Genomic DNA, 13,208 nt, shown 5'->3' with positions numbered 1-13,208 from the left:
TTTATCTTCCCTGATGGATCTGTAGAAGTCCTTGTACACCCATTAGAGACAAGTAAAGTATCAACAACAGAAGCTAGAAAATACTTTTGACCGATAGTAGTATCCTTCAAGTAGTGTCCACTATTTGTTTCCTTTTCAACCCTATTGATTCTAGGCTATAGCCTACTTCCCAGGCCCAATGGTTGTTGGTGTAATGCCTCCTTCGTTCATTGGGATACTGCCTATATCATGTGTGTTTTCAGGGCTAGATCTGTTGACCAACATGAAGGTGGCTACTAGAATGACAATTATGGCTGAGGCTGCAACAACAGCAATGAGCTTCCATTTGGCCTTGATGTTGTCAAATTTCTTCTGCTGCTTCAACTTCTTTGAGGTCTTGCTGAAGGACTCGCTCTAAACAAACAAACAAACCAATCAAGCACTAAAGTCAATTCACCGTTCTGACAAAACACCACTGTCTTTCTTGAACACCAAAAAGGCCCTCCGGTTGTGGAAGGCTTGGCCAGAGTGAGGTCTGAACAGCTTTAATATTAAAAAGTGATGCATCTGAAGAAAATATCTGTATTGGATCAGATCAGGATAAAAATGGTATCAGTGCAAGTGTGTGTGTGTAAATAATAATAATTAAAAAGCAATCCCAGTCTCACTTTTGACTTCAGTTTCTCAGCCCTTTCGTCAAGGTCCTGCAGTTTCTCCTTGCGTTCCTCTGTCTTCTCCATGTTGTCCATCATGATGACCTTCACCACCTCCGCCTCTTCCTGAGCCTGACGCAGCCGACTGTTCTTGTCAGGCTGAGAGAGATGACACGTGAATTAAATAAAAATATTTTCCTACAGTTCTGTCAAAGCGCTGGAATGTTGATAAACTCATATGAACTGGATACTGCATATTATACAGCACCACACCATGTTTATTGAAAATATAATGAGCCTCCTGCTTGTAACTGTCACCCCTTTTCAGGAAGATCTCATAATTGAATCAAGATATTGATATCATCCTCAGAAAAGTTGAAGATGTCACTCAACCTGTAACCACCTGGAACAGAATATCTAACAATAAATATAATATAAACAATGAAACAAAACTCCCTTGAGATTTAAGAGATTCTCTTCTTTAGCCAGAGGAAGAGGTAGAATGTGTTTCGCTACAGGGTGAAGTTTCCCCTAGGTACAGATCTAGGATCAGTTCCCCCTCCCCCAATCCTAACCTTAACCATTAAACTGGCCCCAGATCAGCATTTATAGGGGCAACTTCACCCTGAGTTCAAGGCTGAAATGTAGCACTCTAAAACAGGAAGAACTGTAAACCAAGCAGCTGTCAAGGAATGTATTTTTGTAATTGTTGGCTACAGCTAAATAATGCATGGGGTTGTATTCATGAATGTCTCAGCCTCCAGTATTTATGCTGCATTAGTTAATGTGTCGGGGGGGCTAGGGTCAGTTTGTTATATCTGGAGGACTTCTCCTGTCTTATCCGGTGTCCTGTGTGAATTTAAGTATGCTCTCTCTAATTCTCTCCTTCTCTCTCTTTCTTTCTCTCTCTCGGAGGACCTGAGCCCTAGGACCATGCGTCAGGACTACCTGGCATGATGACTCCTTGCTGTCCCTAGTCCACCTGGCCTTGCTGCTGCTCCAGTTTCAACTTTTCTGCCTGCGGCTATGGAACCCTGACCTGTTCACCGGACGTGCTAAAAAAGCCAACTGACATTTACTCCTGAGGTGCTGACTTGCTGCACCCTCGATAACTACTGTGATTATTATTATTTGACCATGCTGGTCATTTATGAACATTTGAACATCTTGGCCATGTTCTGTTATAATCTCCACCCGGCACAGCCAGAAGAGGACTGGCCACCCCTCATAGCCTGGTTCCTCTCTAGGTTTCTTCCTAGGTTTTGGCCTTTCTAGGGAGTTTTTCCTAGCCACCGTGCTTCTACACCTGCATTGCTTGCTGTTTGGGGTTTTAGGCTGGGTTTCTGTACAGCACTTTGAGATATCAGCTGATGGCCGAAGGGCTATTTAAATAAATTTGATTTTGATTTTATGTTTTTATTCAACAAAATATGAAGATAAATGATACCCTTTCAAATATAATGTATTTGTCAAATCAATTCCACATTTGATTGAACTGTGTTCTGAAAACTCAAATTAATATTATCTATTTTACAATATGTTGTCTGTTTTGATTTACAGTAAGTCAATCTTATGGTACACCTCTGAAATATGAATAGGCCTATATGTTAAATTGTTATCCTGTAGGTGCAATAAAATGTGTCAACGTCCTCCAACTAGGCAAGGATATGCTGGGATATGTCTCAAAGTATACTGTCTTCCTCTCTCCGTCTCCTCATCTGTGCAATGTCTGAAAACTAAACTGTAAAATAAATCCCGACATAGCATGTGAAATCTAATCTTACCTGTTTGTCATGTTCTTTGAAATCACTAGACTACAGGCGAATGGAGAGGGACGAGCAGAGGAACCCACCTTTGGCTATTGAGATGCACCCAAGGTGAATGCTCAAACAAAGCAGCGTTTCAAACACGCATTTAATTAACCACTTGTAACTGGTGTTTACAAAATATTCTGTATTATAATAACATATAGACTAGGCTCTATATGAATCCTCCCTAGTCTCAAAAGTAATGTCATAGAACATTATTCCGTCAACAAAGGCAAAAAGAAAGTGGAAGTAGCCCATGCATCTGAAGTTAAATTCCAAATGATAATAAATAGTTTTTGAATGTCACACAAAACAATTCCCTTTTATTGATTTACTTTGGATTATTAGCTTACCATGTTTCTGCACGATCTTATTGTTATCCCGAGAATAAATAATTTATCCGAGTCGGTGAAAAATCCAGTAGAAACTATTCTAGTTGGGAGACAGCGTGAAGACTTTTGGAATTTATGCCGCGTTCAAGTGCTAGTTGGAACTCGGAAATGTCTGACTTGCTAACTGGTTGACGGCACGTGTACTTCAACCATCTAGTCATTTTGACATTTCCGAGTTACCTATTAAGGAGGACTAGCATGTGAATGTGCAATTACTAACTCCGCCTCGTTCGTGATAGTGAACTGCTCTGCACATTATTATTACAACATTCTTTCTGCAGCCTGCCATATCGTAGAAGGAAGAGGAGGGTAACCTTCCTCCCTGGTTGACTTTGCATAAATGTTCTATTGCAGCTTGAAAGAATCTCAGGGAAGTTATTATATTCTAATCTATGATAGTTATTCTACTCACGTTAAAGCATATAGTTTACACTTTATAGTGTAAATGGCAAGGTTTATTGATAAGGGACTTTTTCCATGGCTACCCATGATATATTCACATGTGTTAGTTAGACTTACAGGTTATGTCGTTGTTTTTTGTTTGAATTGTTTACGTGTTCGCTGTGCGGGGGAAATGATAAGACAAGCGGAACTACGTAGCTAATAACTGTTGTACCGGGGATCCTTATTGTAGCAACACACTTTTGGAGGGAAGGCAATCCCATTAGCTAAGTTTTCATGTCATCGGGTGTATTGCGTAAAGGTTGAAGCATGTATGTTAGGATGGTAAAGTTAGAATAATTAAGAATGAAGTGTGAATTCATGCCAGGAATAATAAGTGTGAAGTTTGATTTCCTCCCTTCTGTAATAAGCAGCCAATGACGTATTTTTTCTTTATTCATGTGTTTAATCTGATACTGTTATAGCGCCGGCTAAACTGTTTATGTATGTAAGCACTTCAGAGTTATACCAAGCTAATAAGTCACTCGTAAAATAAGGAGGTTGTAAGAGTGTACTTAACTGTATTTTCATTTGCTTTATAGTTCTCAAGGAAGGTGATAATTCTGACTAAATCTACAGAATAAAGCCGCCAGTTAAAATCAAGGAACGCTTGTTCTTGTGGTTACTGGAGGGAACTACAACATGATCGTTTTATATTTGTTTGTTCAAATGTCATCTGTGTACTGTTCGTTCAATCAATTTCCGAATATATACAACCAAGACGGATAATCATTTCGACTGCATTAATTCATTTTTTTTTATGTTGTCCACAAGACTGAACAGAGATGGTGTGGGCATAGAGAGGAGGGGCTGCAACATGATTACGTCGCTAGCTGTTTTCAAAGTAAAAGCTGTGTTACTGATATTACCTGAACATATCCAGCTAGTTAGCTTTCGCAGGTTAGTTATAAATTAAAGTCACCAATAAGTAACGTTAGTTAGTTAGCTGCCTTCAATTATTGGTGGCTTTACAGACAAGACAGGGAGATTATATTATAAGCCACCAAGCATTGAGCTAAAACTAGCTAGCTATCATACCAAACAGGTGAGTGTGCGTGCGTATGTATGCATGTATGTATGTCTGTCTATGGTAGGTTACAAGGATCGTTCAAGACTATCCAGCCCCAGCTAACACGGCTTGACATACCGAGTTTTGACCATGACCCTTTCTCTGCCATCAGGTGAGTATTAGTTAATGATCAACAATTTTCTACTCTGTATGGTGTATGTAGGTGGTAATTCCCTCCACCTAATAATGGCAGAGATTTAAGGAAGTAAAATGGATCGTTCAATCATTCTCAATGGTAGTTCGTGAGTATATCTGTAGAGAAATAGGTGGGCATACTGCATATGGCCACTACTACACCACTGCATGAGATTGAAGCTGGTTTGGTTGAAGGTGACACTACACATGTACAGGCAGGCACTGCCATTCCTTGCCTTGCATGGTATGGCTTCGTATATACTAGAGTAGGTATTCCCAAACAGGGGTGCCCAAATAAAAAATATACTTTTTTTGTGTGACTTTTTTGCTTCACGTTTTCAAACAGTCCCTTTATATTTTCTAACAGGGTTATACATTTGGGTGATGTTTTTTTCTCGCCTGAGTAGCCTCGTTTCACTGCCCATAATAAAAGTAAACCATCTTTTTATTTTTTTTATTTTTATTTCACCTTTATTTAACCAGGTAGGCTAGTTGAGAACAAGTTCTCATTTACAACTGCAACCTGGCCAAGATAAAGAAAGCAAAGCAGTGCGACACAAACAACAACACAGAGTTACACATGGAATAAACAAGCATACAGTCAACAACACAATATAAAAAAATAGTCTATATACGGTGTGTGCAAATGGCGTGAGGAGGTAAGGCAATAGTAGGCCATAGTAGTTGTGTAATTACAATTTAGCAAATTAACACTGGAGTGATAGATGTGCAGATGATGATGTGAAAGTAGAAATACTGGTGGGCAAAGAGCAGAAAAGTAAATAAAAACAATATGGTGGTGAGGTAGGTAGATTGGATGGGCTATTTACAGATGGCCTATGTACAGCTGCAGCGATGGGTTAGTTGCTCAGATAGCTGATGTTTAAAGTTAGTGAGGGAAATATAAGTCTCCAGCTTCAGCTATTTTTGCAATTCGTTCCAGTCATTGGCAGCAGAGAACTGGAAGGAAAGGCAGCCAAAGGAGGTGTTGGCTTTGGGGATGACCAGTGAGAAATACCTGCTGGTGTTCAGTGAAATAACACAATGTCAAATACAGGTAGCCTAGTCAAATAATTAACATCCAATCACATTAACCATTACTCTCGCAGGAATTCCACTAACGGTCCAAATGTAGCCAACATAGCTGCTGCTCATGTTGGTATTTGAACTAATGGCGCAAAAGCTTTTACATGGAGACATAGTGGAGTGGTAACGCATGTGCAAGCAGGTGCTCCCGATGCCACTTGGGTACATTGCTTCATCCACCGAGAGGCTCTTGCTGCCAAGGGAATGTCTGCTAGCTTGAAAGACGTTTTGGACACTACAGTGAAAATAGTTCACTTTGTTAAAGCAAGGCCCCTGAACTCTTGTGTATTTTCTGCACTATGCAATGATATGGGCAGCGACCGAGTAATGCTTTTACAATGTACAGAAAGGAGTGTGCTGGTTATCAAGGGACAAATTATTGATGGTTTTTTTGAGAGATGAGCTGAAAGTTTTCTGTACTGACCATAATTTTCACTTGTCTGACTGCTTGTGAGAAACTCGTCATCACGCACGACTGGCCTATCTGGGTGATTTATTTTTTCTCGCCTGAATGATCTGAATCTAGGATTACAGGGACTCTCCGCAACTATATTCAATGTAGGGACAAAATTGAGGCTATGATTAAGAAGTTGGTGCTCTTCTCTGTCTGCATTAATAAGAACACACAGGTCTTTCCATCATTGTATGATTTTTTTGTGTGCAAATGAACTCAAGCTTACGGACAATGTCAAATGTGATATAGCGAAGCATCTGAGGTGGATGCGCAGTTATGCAGGAACTTTCCCAAAACGGATGACACAAACAACTGGATTCGTTATCCCTTTCATGCTCTGCCTCCAGTCCACTTAATGATATCTGAACAAGAGAGCCCCATCGAAATTGCAACAAGCTGTTCAGTGAAAATTTAATTCAATCAGGAGCAACTGACAGATTTCTGGATTGGGCTGCGCTCAGAGTATCCTGCCTTGGCAAATCGTGCTGTGAAGACACTGATGCCCTTTGCAACCACGTACCTATGTAAGAGGGGATTTTCGGCCCTCACTAGCATGAAAACTAAATACAGGCACAGACTGTGGGAAATTATTTAAGACTGAGACTCTCTCCAATACAACACAACATTGCAAAGTTATCTGCATCCTTTCAAGCACACCCTTCTCATTAATCTGTAGGTAGTTATTCACAATTTTTGATGAACAAATAAGGTTTTATATGTAAGATGGCTAAATAAAGAGCAAAATTATTGATTATTATTTGTGCCCTGGTCCTATAAGAGCTCTTTGTCACTTCCCACGAGCTGGGTTGTGACACAAACTCACACTCATTCTTATGTTTAATACATGTATTGTATAGTGTGTGTGGCAGGCTTACAATGATGGCAAAAAACATAATTTGAGAGTGTGCTGACCCTGGTGCTAGAGGGGGTATGCAGCTGGAGGTTGAATGTTTGAAGGGGTATGGGACTATAAAAAGTTTGGGAACCACTGTACTAGAGCACTCAAACTCAACTCTGAACCTCAAAGCCAGTTCCACTACCCTTTTTCTTTCTTCCCCTCTAATCAGGGACTGATTTAGAGCTGGGACACCAGGTGGGTGCAATTCATTCTGGTAGAACAGAAATCCAATAGGCTCTGGACCTCATAGGGCAGAGTTACCCAAACTCAGTGCACATTTTGTTTTTGCCCTAACACTACAAAGCTGATAAACAACTAATCATCAAGCTTTGATAATTTGAATCGGCTGTGTGCTGTTGGCATGGTGCAGGAGCAGGGTCAATAGGGTCAAAGTAGTGGACTGGGGTAGTGGGTTTTTAGAGTGTAGGTGGCAGCTGCAGAGAAGTACCTGGGTGTAAAATATTTTACTGCAGAAGACTTATAAGATGTTTTAGAGATTTTGGATGAAGTAGTGGTATATAGGTGTAGGGTAGGCTGGTGGTGCAATAAAATAAAAAAATCCCACCCCCCCTTTTTATTTTTGTATCTCAAATGTACTGCAATTGAACAAACACTACCGCACTGTAGGTGGTGGCATGCACAGACAAAATGTGTGAACGCCATGATACCGAAGAAGAATTCTCAGCTGTGTAGTGTTAGGGAACAAAACAAAACGTCCATCCCTTGGTGTCCCAAGTACTGAGTTTGGAAAACGCTGCTGGAGAGTAAGAGTTGATTACCCCTATACTAGAGTATAATGACATATTTTTAGACGGGGACTGTGTGTAATGTGCGATTTAACTAAATTCACTCTGTATTTAACTGTGTAGAATCTTCGTTCTCCATAGAGATGTTGGATGCAGAATTATACTCCTATCCTGCACATGTTCAGGAGAGAAGAACATCCATAGACAAGGAGCTGCTGCAGCAGATAGACAACTTCCTACAGGTAACGAGCACACACATGGTAATCATTTCTGCATAGAAAGGTTTAAAGTCTGCACTGAGAATCTTAGGGGGTTTCTTTGTGTGTGCATGTGTCTGTGTGGTGAGTTAAGGTGGAAGTGTTTCCTGATGTGCTCTGTTAGAGGGTATGTATCTGAAGGCTCTAACCTGTATGTGTGTGTAGGAACTGAGGAGGCAGACTGTTGTACCCTCTGTCCTCTCTGAAGGGGTTAGTGTGTGAAGGCTCTAGCCTGCTGCTTCTGTTGCTGCTCCCTCTGAGGAAGAACGTCTCGAAGAACATGACCTTCCTCTCACCAGGACACACACATCTCAAGTCAGTTGTTTTAGTCACTGCCCTACTCATATTTTTTGTGCAAGGTAAGTGTTTTACACTGTTCTATGTGTTCTCAGTTTTGATTTAATTCCTAGACACTTCCACCCAACTGTGTGATGAGTCTGGTGGGCCAATGCGTCAAACTGTGGTCATGGGGAGCTGGGTGTAGATGGTGGAGGTGTTTGGGGTAGCCAGGTCAGTGGAGGACATCCCAGCCACTTGGCAGTGTCGGCACTGCTACTTCCCACATGACAGGTAAGTGGACATCTACTTATACAATCAGTCAATCAAAAGTCTATATTTGACCTTTTTTTTTTTTACTTCAGCAGTTGTCACAAAGTGTTTTTACAGTAACCTGGCCTGCACAAGGGGAACCTGGGACACACTGCTCCTGCCATTTTTCTCCCCGTGTGATGACATATCCTGTTTAGGCACCTGGCCAAGTCCAGGTGAGCTCTCGTGTCCCAAATACATACATACACACAATTAGGAATGTTCCCCCTTTTTACATTGTGGTGTGTCAGAGGTGAGGGAGGATAAGCCAGTGTTTGAGAAGAGGTGTCTGGTGTGGGAGGACAACCATTACCTCCTACTCTCACCTAGCCCCTTAAACTTAAACCACTAACCCCTAAGTTTCCAACATGACCTGTGTGTTACAGGAGGAGTTGAAGGCGGAGCATGCCTCAAACCTGCGACGCACCCGGTGATCTACGGTATGATGGCTGACTTACTTACTTCAAAAACCGAGCGACGCCTTCATGTTCACCCACGAAGACGTATCTCCCTTCGCCTCCCGCCAACCCCCAAGGGGCACCTTCAACAGCTCCTCACCTTGACGACACACACTGGCTGAATCTCAATAGTCGAGTTAGTAGCTTCCTCTGTCACTTTAGTGAGGACAATACTGTTCTGGTTTCACTAGTATGTACAGAGGCCCTCGATCATCAAATATGAACGCTTTTATGGAGGTTTTGTCTTATTTTGTGACACTGTTTTTACTGTCTTGTTTGTATTGGCTGCATTAAAACTAATTTCTATCAACTGTGTTGATATGGCGATTGCAACAATTGTCAGTTGGTGTGACTAAAATACAATTTCATGTCTTGTATATTTTCCATGCTTTTCTTTTATTCATTATTTCATTAACAGCTACTTTGCTTTGGCTCTTATCACTCTACAAATTTGTATGAATAAAATTATAAATGAAAGTAATGCTATGTCTATGATCTGGTTTCTGAGTGGAATACTTTGCTGAGTCTACTTTCAACTGGCTTTTTTGTATTTATTATGACTCCCCATTAGCTGCTGCAAAGGCAGCAGCTACTCTTTCTCAGGTCCAGCAAAATGAAGGAAGTTATAAACAATGAACAGATTTCACAACACACTGTGTTTCCTCAGGCCACTACTCTACTACCACATATCTACAACATAAAATCCATGTGTGTATAGTGCGTATGTTATTGTGTGTGTCTGTTCACAGTCCCCGCTGTTCCATAAGGTGTATTTTTTATTGACTTTTAAGTCTAACTTTACTGCTTGCATCAGTTACTTGATGTGGAATAGAGTTCCATGTAGTCATGGCTCTATGTAGTACTGTGTGACTTCCATAGTCTGTTCTGGATGTGGACTGTGAAGAGACCTCTGGTGGCATGTCTTATGCATGGGTGTCTGAGCTGTGTGCTAGTAGTTTAAACCGACCACTCGATGCATTCAACATGTCAATATTTCTCACAAATACAAGTAGTAATGAAGTCAATCTCTACTTTAAGCCAGGGTAGATTGACATGTATATTATTGTTAGCTCTCCGTGTACATTTAAGGGCCAATTGTAATTTTCCAATGTCCCTCTTTGACCACACGACTGAACAGTAGTCCAGGTGCGACAAAACTAGGGCTTGTAGGACCTGCCTTGTTGATAGCGTTAAGGCAGAACCGTGCTTTATTATGGACAGACCTCTCCTCATTTTAGCTACTGTTTTATCATGTTTTGACCATTACAGTTTACAATCCAGGGTTACTCCAAGCAGTTTAGTCTCCTCAACTTGCTCATTTTCCACCTTAATTATTACAATATTTTGTTCAGGTTTAGCGTTTAGTGAATGATTTGTCCCTACCAAATTAGACAGGACAACATGTTTTTGATGTCATTATTAACCTTAACCCCTAGTTCTGATTCAATCACAAAGGAATGAAGACCAAGAGCCTGTCTGGGGGGAAGCTGAAAATGTTGCCAAGGACCATTAGGCATGGCAAGTGCTTGTTGCTGCCTTATGCTCCCCAGAGGGCAAAGTACTGTACTTTCTATAGTCCTTGTCTCTAATGCTGAAAAACCTGTGTGTAACACATCCTGTTGGATGAGCAAGGACTATCACCTAAATTAAACGCATATTCCAAAAGACTATAGTGTAACCTACACACTGCTTTCATTATGGCAGTCATTGAGGTCAGCCATCACTCACCTCTGCATACAGTGCAGGAAAACATGTCCTTCAGAACCTGCTGCTGAAAGATTTGCTGGTGGAGCCTGGACATAGGCCACTACTGCAGGAAGCTAGACAGCTGCAAAAAACACTTCCTCTATCTTGTTATAAACCCTCTTGAGGGAAAAGGTGTATTCTTCCGTGTGGAAGGATTAGACCCTTTTTTTCCATTTTCGCCCAAAATGACATACCCAAATCTAACTGCCTGTAGCTCAGGCCCTGAAGCAATGATATACATATTCTTGATACCATTTGAAAGGAAACACTTTGATGTTTGTGGAAATGTGAAAGGAACGTAGGAGAATATAACACATTAGATCTGGCAAAAGACAAAGAAAAACCAACTGTTTAAAAAAAATCTTTGAAATTCAAGAGAAAGGCCATAATGTATTATTCCAGCCCAGTTGCAATTTAGATTTTGGCCACTAGATGGCAGCAGGGTATCTGCAAAGTTTTAGACTGATCCAATGAACCATTGTATTTCTGTTCAAAATGTTGTATCAATACTGCACAAATGTGCCTAATTTGTTTATTAATAACTTTTCAAGTTCAAAACTGTGCACTCTCCTCAAACAATAGCATGGTATTCTTTCACTGTAATAGCTACTGTAAATTGGACAGTGGAGTTAGATATCAGATATGTCTTTGTCCTGGGAAATGTTCTTGTTACTTACGTACAACCTCATTCTAATCGCATTAGGCTACGTTCGCTCAACCGTCTTTGGGGGACCCACCAATCCTGAAGAAGTAATGGCTTAAAATAGATTAAAACAAAAATTGAGATGCAGGGTAACATCTTCTGAATATCATGTCCTTGTAAATTAACAAAACAGTCATTTACTGCCACACATCAGCTTGGCAGCAAACTTGCACCTAAACCCAATTTCTTGCTAATGTAACGGCTGTCCTCGCTGACAGAAGGAGAGGACCAAAACGCAGAGTGGTTAGTGTTCATTATTTATTGAAAGTCAACAAAACACTTCAAAATACAAAACAACCAACAAACGTGACAAAACCGAAACAGTCCTGTGTGGCACAAACACTGACACAGGAACAAACACCCACGTGAAACCCCGGCTGCCTTAGTATGATTCTCAATCAGGGACAACGATTGACAGCAGCCTCTGATTGAGAATCATACCAGGCCGAACACAAAATCCCAACATAGAAAATCACACATAGACAAACCCACCCAACTCACGCCCTGACCAACTAAATAAATACAAGACAAAAGAAAACAGGTCAGGAATGTGACAGCTCAACCCATGCTTCTTACATCTAAGTTCCATTGCCTTATCCACACCATAACATATTAGTGTTGATACAATCCAGTCTCGACCTTTAATGACATTGTATTTATTGACCATAGTTTTATGTTAATTTGCAGATAAATAATTTCCTTATACAACATGTGTACTTACAATAACCCTACTCTTTGATGAGTCTGGACTAATTACCTACATGACTCAGGTGCATTTCTATGAATAACTGATAGAAACCAGACATATCAATGGATATACGAACACAAATAAAGAATCAAATTGATATTTTCTACAATTGGAAAACTATTTGTCAACAGTTACCATCTTTTTTGCCTCAATCTCTCCATGTCCTGGAGCATCAGAGTAGATCAGGGGGAACAGATCCTCCTGACGTTTGTTATTGGCCGTTTTAGCTCAAGGTCCTACTCCACCCTTTGATGCTTGGAGCTCTTTAACTGGCTATTAACCCATAGTTGGGGCAGTGGTTGGGCGTGTCCACATGCCAGTGGGCATGCACTTACTCCTCTATGGCCCACTGCTGCTGCAAGATCGCAAGCAGTTTAGCCTAAGTCGTAAGTTAGCTAATTACCATATGTTTTGCCATGAGGAGGCACTGCAAGGGTCTTGGTAGTGGAGAGGCTACTGTCAGGGGAAGTCTTCCTACATCTAGGTTCAAGCTGTGGCCCTTGGCAACTGCACTTGACGCACTACTTACCCTGTGGTAGAACCACCAACACAACTCAAGTAGGGATACAAAACTTTTGTACAGCGGAGTACATTTATTTAGGAAATTATACTCACTTTTGCAGCACAAGACATTATATGTATAGGATTGACTAGGGATAGCAGAAGGAGGATAAAAAAGCAATTTATGCTTGATCCGAAAAATGGGGTCCGGAGGCTCCATGTGGATGGTGTGAGACAATTGCGGAGCCTCTGGGGGCTTGCGGATGCTAAATCGATGCCTCTGTAAGGCGATGCCGTGCGCCTCAAAGACTCTTCATGGTCAATCCGACATCTGCAGTGGCTGTAAAGCATTTACTGCAATGCCTCTCTGCAGAAGTCAGCATTTCTCATACTTCTTGTGCTTTGAGGAGCTGTCATACTGCATCCAATAAATTGGACTGTACCGCACCACTCGTAGTGATTCAGGGTTAATCGCTATAGCCATCCAGGTAATTACAAGCAACTGGCTAAACGAAAGACAAGACCTTACCTCTTCTAAAATGTTGG

At 41.0% G+C, this 13,208-nt stretch overlaps 1 long non-coding RNA gene across 1 annotated transcript; it reads left to right on the top strand.

The window, feature by feature from the left end:
• Window positions 1-3,036: 3,036 nt before the first annotated feature.
• Window positions 3,037-9,445, top strand: LOC129818319 (uncharacterized). The gene is made up of 2 exons (XR_008753930.1): window positions 3,037-8,682; window positions 8,893-9,445. It is a non-coding gene; the product is annotated as an uncharacterized LOC129818319 (long non-coding RNA).
• Window positions 9,446-13,208: the final 3,763 nt, after the last annotated feature.

The sequence above is a fragment of the Salvelinus fontinalis genome, chromosome 21, assembly GCF_029448725.1.
Source record: "Salvelinus fontinalis isolate EN_2023a chromosome 21, ASM2944872v1, whole genome shotgun sequence".
Classification (NCBI taxonomy): Eukaryota; Metazoa; Chordata; class Actinopteri; order Salmoniformes; family Salmonidae; genus Salvelinus; species Salvelinus fontinalis.
Note: the sequence above shows the minus strand (reverse complement) of the source record. Positions and strands in the feature narration are given on the sequence as shown.